General features: G+C 39.9%; 1 protein-coding gene across 2 annotated transcripts in view; it reads right to left on the reverse strand.

Moving 5' to 3' along the window:
• The window catches only part of RAP1A (RAP1A, member of RAS oncogene family), an 85,611-nt gene extending 77,773 nt beyond the window's left edge, over window positions 1–7,838 (reverse strand). Inside the window, exon 1 of one of the 2 annotated variants that reach the window (XM_064372718.1) lies at window positions 7,756–7,838. The gene's annotated coding sequence lies outside the window, so the exon portion shown is untranslated. Of the gene's footprint in view, window positions 1–132; window positions 152–7,755 lie in introns of those variants that run through there. The other variant, XM_064372720.1, reaches the window with a different exon arrangement.
• Between the last annotated feature and the right edge of the window lie 75 nt (window positions 7,839–7,913).

Here is a 7,913-nt window from a genome sequence, read left to right on the forward strand (position 1 = left end):
TATGTTTAAGCAGTTATAACCACTGAAATGATCCTGAACCTAACAAGAGCATATTACTCGGAATAAGAAATGCATCTCCTAGTGCAAAGAAAACGTCAGAATTGTTTTGTTTCCAGCTTCTATTACACTCACCTTTACTTTTAAGTTGTGTAAAGAACGTCATCCAAAACTGAGTAGTTTCTGTATTTATCAAACTGCACAAGGCCCACTTTCTAAAAGTCAGCCAATGCTCCAAAAGAAAGAAACACAGTTAAATGAACTATTGTATTATATATGTCTACTGAAAATAATACATGTGCAATTAATCCTAACTCAAAACATGTAAAATGGAAAAACCAGAAAAAGTATTCTCATTTTGCAAACGAACTTAATATATTATTGTTGCCTTATAAGCACATCATAATTAAGTCGGAAGAGAAGAGGATCTTGAAAATAAAAGTGGCAAGCTAACAACATTCACTAAAAATGCACATTTATGCATGTTGTCTATTTGCACATTTCTGTCCTAGCAGAGAGTTGACTTTAGTGGCAAAGGATGATTTTAATCAGTATAGAAAAATATATTAACATGCCATTCTATAAAACAACTTCTGACATTAAACAGAGAATTGAAATTGATAGCTGAACCAGAAAACAACTTCCCTACAATGTGTTGTGTATATACATGCATGTGTGTGTGTGTGTGTGTGTGTGTAAGTATATATATATATATGTATACATATGCAGAAAAGCTATTTACAAACAAATACGTCTTGGACTTAAGTAAAATAGGCAGTAAAGCAAACAATTCTCATTTAACTCTATTTTAAACAACTGGGAAACTGCTTTGGTCTAAGAAGCTGTTAGAAAACAAGACCACAGAAATAGCTGTTCACTGGCCAGACGTGGTGGCTCACGCCTGTAATCCAAGCACTCTGGAGGCCAAAGCGGGCAGATCACCTGAGGTCGGGAGTTCAAGACCAGCCTGACCCACATGGTGAACCCCTGTCTTAAAAAAAAAAATTAAAAATTAAAACTTTAAAAATTAAAAAAAAAAGAAATAGCTGTTCACTAAGAGAATTTGAAATGTTCACAATTTATTCTACTTAAAAAATGAATATCATTCTATTTTCACTCTATCATGAAAATACAACCTTGATTTATAAAACATATGATAGGCTGTGGAAAACAAAATAAACTGCTAGACTATAAATTCCTTAAAGCAGAAACTACACCTTCACATCTCAGTATCCATCAAAGAGCCTAATCTGGGGTTACTCAAACATCTGTTCAATGACTGAATCTGAAATCCATCAATGAAATTATGAATTAACTGTGGTGGCACACGCCTATAGTCCCAGTTACTCAGGAGGCTAAGGCAGGAGGATAGCTTGAGCCCAGGAGGTGGAGACCAGTGTGGGTGATATAGCAAGACTCTGAAAGAAAAAGGGAAATGCAAAGAAAAAAGAAAGGAAGTTAAAGAAAAGAAGGAGTGGAGAGGAGGGGCGGGGAGGGGAGGGGAGGGGCGGGGAAGGGAGAGGGAAATTATGCAACTTTTTCACAAGCATAGGATGGAATTTAAAGAGTAGTTCTAAAGGTATCAACAGATTTGGGCTAGACTGTTAACTGTGTAAAACTGAAAGATTAGTGTTAAATTTCAACTGCTATAATATTTAACTTAGTGCCTTCTTGCTTAATGTTTTATGATATTGCCAACTTGTCTAGAATAGAATTTTAAAATATCACTGAAAAAACAGTGAGTGAATTTACTCTCTGGATTACACATGTGACATATCTAAAACGTACTGTCAGCAATAAGAGATTTCCACTATTAACTTAGAGTCATATAAACTGCATTTGGGATACGTCCAAATAGTTGTATCCAGTTCTTTGTGTCTCTTTTTATAGTTTTGTCTTTGCTAAAGACAAAAACCAAACAAACAAAAAAGAAAACAGCTAAAAAACAAAAACAAAAACAAAACCACAGTCCTATCATGAACAAAATTATCCTTTACATCCAGAATAAGTGGGTACAGCACTGCACTGCAAAAAAAAAAAAAAAAAAAAACCGTGAATGAGCAACATGTTATGGGTGTACACAACTATAAGTTCAAGGTAAGGCACTTCAAGTTTTAATTAACCCAGTAGTAGCTTTTATTAGTTTTTTTAGTTTAATATACTGCTATTCTTATGAAATATAGCCTTATTTAAATACATTCTAACATTAAAACATACGATTACATATTCAATTTTAAATTTGGTTAACTTAAACACTTTGAACCACTCTATCAGTGTGAACTAAATAGGTTAAAGACAAGAAACATTGGGAAAATTTGAGTGATTTATAAAGAAATTTGTTTCTCAGATTTATCTAACCTAAATTTATATAGCCTAAGTAAATAAGTCATTAGTGCTTTTCTTTTCTTTTTTTTTTTTTTTGAGATGGAGTCTCACTCTGTCGTCCAGGCTGGAGTGCAGTGGCAAGATCTTGGTTCACTGCAGCCTCTGCTTCCTGGGTTCAAGCAATTCTCCTGCCTCAGCCTCCCAAGTAGCTGGGATTACAGCTGTGTGCTACCACACCCCACCAATTTTTTAACATTTTTGGTAGAGATGGGGTTTCATCATGTTGGCAAGGCTGGTCTTGAACTCCTCACCTCAAGTGATCCGCCTGCCTTGGCCTCCCAAAGTGCTGGGATTACAGGCATGAGCCACCGCGCCCAGTGAATTAGTGCTTTTAAAAAAGCCATTAACTTGTCTACTGATTGGCGTTTATTTCATAAACCATTTAATTTTCCATGTGTACATCATATACTTCTGAATATTTTATTAAAAGAATTTTTTAAAACCACTTATAAAAACACACTATTTCCTGTTTCAACTCTACCTTAGTCACCATACACAATTTCCTTTTTTCATTGGTGCATGTGTATATGCATATTTGTACCTCCTACCTCTAAAAGGCTTATTTTCAAGAAGAAATGAGAGTGTGGCATGGTTCTCTGTTGAACTGCTTTGTTGATCGGAACATCATGAGAGTGAACAAAGCTAAGCTTATAGGTTCAATACTCATCTGGATCATTTAACTTTGAAACAAAGTGCCCTCTTAACTAGTCATCTCACAACTGTGTGCAGGGGACTGAGAGAATGTGAATTATGCAGTGCAAATCTACACCACTAGTACAAAAGTTTCAAAATGTAAGTAAGCTAATATTAACATTATCTTTGTATATGAAAAACTGAAAAGCACATAAAAACTACTGCTTTCTTTTTTCTTTTGAGACAGAGTCTCGCTCGGTCACCCAGACTGAGTTGCAATGGTGCAATCAGCTCACTGCAACCTCCGCCTCCCAGGTTCAAGCGATCCTCCTGTCTCAGCCTACTGAGCAGCTGGGATTACAGGCGCCTGCCACTTCGCCTAGCTAATTTTTTTTGTAGTTTTTAGTAGAGACGGGGTTTCACCATCTTGGTCAGGCTGGTCTTGAACTCCTGACCTCATAATCCACCCGCCTCGGCCTCCCAAGTGCTGGATTACGGGCGTGAGCCACCATGCCCAGCCTAAAACTACTGCTTATATAATCCCCAAACTTCACGCACACAAAGAAAAAATGGACACTTCATCAGTTTTAGTAACATACTAAAGCTTAAATATTTTTGTTTAATGCTAATCTGCATAAGATATGAATCTGGCATTAAGTAACGCAGCAATTAAATGACATCAGAATAAGCAAAAAATACTTGGAAATATGCTGTAACTCTTCTTAAAACTGATTAGGCCTAATCAATTAATTATTATACCCAATTAATTTGAAAAGGGACATTATCAACAAGTAAACTAACATTCACAATTCCAAATGTATCCCAATATTAAAATATAAATGCTTTACATTAGTTATTTTTGACCATCTAAAATAAGAGAATTTTAGAATCAGGAGATTAGAAATTATCTGAGGTTCAATGAACATTTACAGCGTCCCTATCACGTCAGAAACACAGCAAGGTGCTTTCAAGGAACTCAAGTGGTTTAACCACTCCTTTGTATAGATGTCAAAGCTCCTCACCTATGTCAAATCAAGCCATCTAGATTTCAGAACCAGAAATTCTGGGCAAAGCCCTCAGTGGTATCATTTTCTATCAAAACAGACTCGTATCATCATCCCCTATAAACCAAGTAAAATTTCAAAGATGCAATGTTAACCTATTTAACAAAAACAATAGTCTTTTTTTTGAACAACTATAAAGAATTACAATTAAAATTCAACTGTGAGTCTTCAACTAAGTACCTATATAATTTACTGCAAAGAACAAAACATGGGGCTGTCACAGCTATGAAATTCTAAAAACATCATACAAAACAGAAATTAAATGAATTACAGATAACCACTAAAAATCCCTTTTTGATGTGCACAGTGGCTCATGCCTGTAATCCCAGCACTTTGAGAGGCTGAGGTGGGCAGATTACCTGAGGTCAGGAGTTCGAGACCAGCCTGGCCAATATGGAGAAACCCCATCTCTTAAAATATACATATATATATATATAATAATAATAAATTTTAAAAAATTGGCTGGGCATGGTGGTGGACATGTGTTATCCCAGCTACTCAAAAAGCTGAGGCAGGAGAATCGCTTGAACCCAGGAGGCAGAGGTTGCAGTGAGCCAAGACTGCACCATTGCACTTCAGGTTGGGTGACAGAGCAAGACTCCTCAAAAAAATTTTTTTTAATTTTTAAAAGTATCCCTTTATAAGGAAAAAAAGCAATTACCAACATGAACATTTGGATGTCTAATCCTTATTTTATATAAAAGATCATCAACCATACACTAAAGTTCATGGGTAACAGTAAACACTCACAAGGTCTAGAGTGACTTAAGTATTACAATACAAATCATAACAGGTAAGGGCAGAGACTCTGTCTAATTCATCTCTGTATCCAACAATTAGCACCCTGTTGTTGAATGTTGAAGAGAGGTAAGCTAACATCCAAACTTTAAATGTGAGCTATTGAAAAATTCAACCTAACAATCTCAAAGATCTCTTTTTATGGCTGACATTATTTTTTAAATGTTAAATAATAATGTCCAATGCAAGTGTAAAAATGACATTACCATGAAATGTTTAGCAACAATTGTGGCTGTCAAGATCAGTATAACCTAGTCTTAAGAGTAAGGTGATGGGGATACAAACAGTGGCAGGGATGGGTAGTAAGGGAAGACCTGAGACTGGTGCAGTGACCCGAAGGAAGTTAGGGATAGGTACTATCTTGCAGAAAAATGTTACAGGCAGAAAAGACAGCAAGTGCAGACACCTGAGTGTATTTGACCTTTTTGAGAACTAGGAGGCCAGTGTGGTTGGAGTACAGTAAGCAAGAGCAAAAATAAAGGGACTTGAGATTATAGAAATAGTTGGGCTGCTGTAAGGCTTGTATGCCATGGTAAGAACTTCGGATTTTACTGTGAATGAGATGGGAAAACACTGGACGGTTGTGAACAGAAGAGAGACTTGCTTTGACTTAAGTTTGTGAGCATCATTGTAGCTGCTGTGTGGAAATCAACTTGGGGTGGAGGGGCAAGAGTGGAAGCTGGAAGACCAATTAGGAGATTAATAATCTTCAATTCTAAGCTTTTTCAGTGATTGCAAAATTGTGTATCTTTATGCTGTTGGACATACAGTTTCCTTTTCTTCCCATCTATTCAAATAATTAAATGAACATGTGCATATACAACATTTTCTCTCTCTTGGAATATTTCCTTGGGGATTCATTTCCAGAAGGACTACAGGATCAATGTATACGAATATACTTAACTTCTGGGGTATATTAAGTATAGATACTGTCCTTCCTGAGGCCATACAAAAAGTAAAGGCTTTTGAGCTGTTTTAATATGAACTGGGCAACACTCAGGGATTCCATCCAGTTCACTTTTAAGACTGATGGTCATGGTTGGCCTCAGAGGGTCCCTAATGCTAATGCAAAATTTTGTGAATAAATGCCTATTACCTTTTTTCTGAGGAAAGAGTTTATATATTTCATCATATTCTCAAAGGTGTCAGTGGCCTAGAAAAGGTTAAGAATTACTATTTTACAAACTGGAAGTGGACTGCAATATTCTAATATAGGGTACTTCTCAAAAGGACAGAAGATTTAACACCTAGACTCATCTTGGTAATCATTCAATTCATTCAACAAATACTGAACATGTATGATCCTCAATACCTTACAGCTGATCGTATCTGAAGTAGACCATAATTTAAACACCCAGGAAACTAGACAAGTGTCCCTGAAATATCTACAAAAGAATATCAAACTATATAATTTCAAAACAAAAATGTTACAGGAATGAATAATAAAGACAGAAAGTCTGGGGCTTAATTTAATGCTTATTATGTCAAAGTATCACAGAAATAAATTACATCACAAGTAAAGAAAAACTACACATAGGCATGTCCACCCCCACACATTCTGACAGGAAACCCAAAGAAAGTTTCCAAATCCTGTTTCCAGCAGCATCTCTTCCGAGACAGCCGTTCACGCTTTTGAACGTAGGAGCCCCAAGTTAAATCTAAGAGCTGATACTTTACTCTTACTGTAATAACAAAACCATCATCCACCACCTAAGAAGGAGAAAAGAGTGGCTACCTGTAGGGCTATGGCCCAATCACCTTCTGCTCTATTATTCTATTTCACTTCCTATGCCTCCCACCTTCAAAGAAGGAACAAAATGATTTTCCCCCCCGAAACAGAATGCATTACTCCTCAACAGTAGTTCTTTTTCCAAGAGGTCAAAGGTTCCCTAAACTCTGGTTATCAGCCCTGTGAGGAGATCCTATTTTGCAGGAACAAATGTTTTCCTCTCATCTTCTCCCCGTAGCAGTAAATTACACAATTCGGCTGAAGACACTGTCCTTAACTTCCTGAGTAAGGGGAGCAAGAGATGCTCTTACCAACGTTAGTTTGAAAGATTAGAAGAATCACACTGTGACCTCTTTCCTAACAAAATTCAGGGAAGAAGCAGAGACCCATGAAAAGTAACACTGAAAAGGCAAACACATGGTAAGCTACGGAAGACCTGGGGGTAAAGAAGGCGGGAAAGGGGCTGGAAGGTGGAGTGGGATGTAGAGATGTCAGCTCTACTCACTGGGGGAATAAAGGAAGGAAAAGGAGACCCTGAACCCTGACAGAAGTGAAAACGGACATAGCAACGCTCCAACCTGTCCGCACTTCTACAGCAGAGGACAGAGGACAGAGAATTCACCCAACCCTCCAACCCCCTCCCCGTGTGCCCCACTAAAAGGGAGAGGTGGGTTGGAAGGAAGCTCTGACCCTAGACAAGGGACATGCAAGAGGAGGAAGGCAGCGATGTCCAACCTTCTAAGTCTCTCGGGCAGTGATGGGCGAGGGCACCGAGTCTGGGGAGATGGCAAGGGAAATGGGCTTGTGCTATGACACCTCGGGGAGTTGAAGGGTGGGGGACACAATGTCCTCTTTCTCTCCCACAGCCGGCCGGGGCCCCTCCCGACGATCTCCCGCAGGCCTACAGTCGACCGGGTCGGTCCGCGGGCGTGGTTGGCTCTGGCCCTGGCGGTGGCCGGGCCTCCCTGATCTCCGGCCCCTCCCGCCGGCCAGGCCCCCGGGCCGCCGCCCCGGACACCGATGGAACGCGGAGGAGGAAGGGGGAACCAGGCGACTGACCGGCGACATGAGCCGCCTCACCTTCGGCTCCGCCGACCCGCGCCCCCCGCTCCCTCTGGGGCAGTCTAGGGCTCCCCGCCCCTCACTCACCCCCCTGGTCCGGCACCTCCTCCACCTCCTCCTCCTCCTCCTCCTCCTCCCTCCTCTCGCCCGTGGCTCCTGCTCCGGCACTGCGCGGCGACGGCGGCGGCGGCCTCGGGAGCGGCGGCGGCGCCTCCTCCAGAACGCGCACGCACGCAGCACGCAGC

The sequence above is a fragment of the Aotus nancymaae genome, unplaced genomic scaffold (genome assembly GCF_030222135.1).
Source record: "Aotus nancymaae isolate 86718 unplaced genomic scaffold, 86718_ANA_hifiasm-v0.15.2.pri h1tg000007l, whole genome shotgun sequence".
Taxonomy (NCBI): domain Eukaryota; kingdom Metazoa; phylum Chordata; class Mammalia; order Primates; family Aotidae; genus Aotus; species Aotus nancymaae.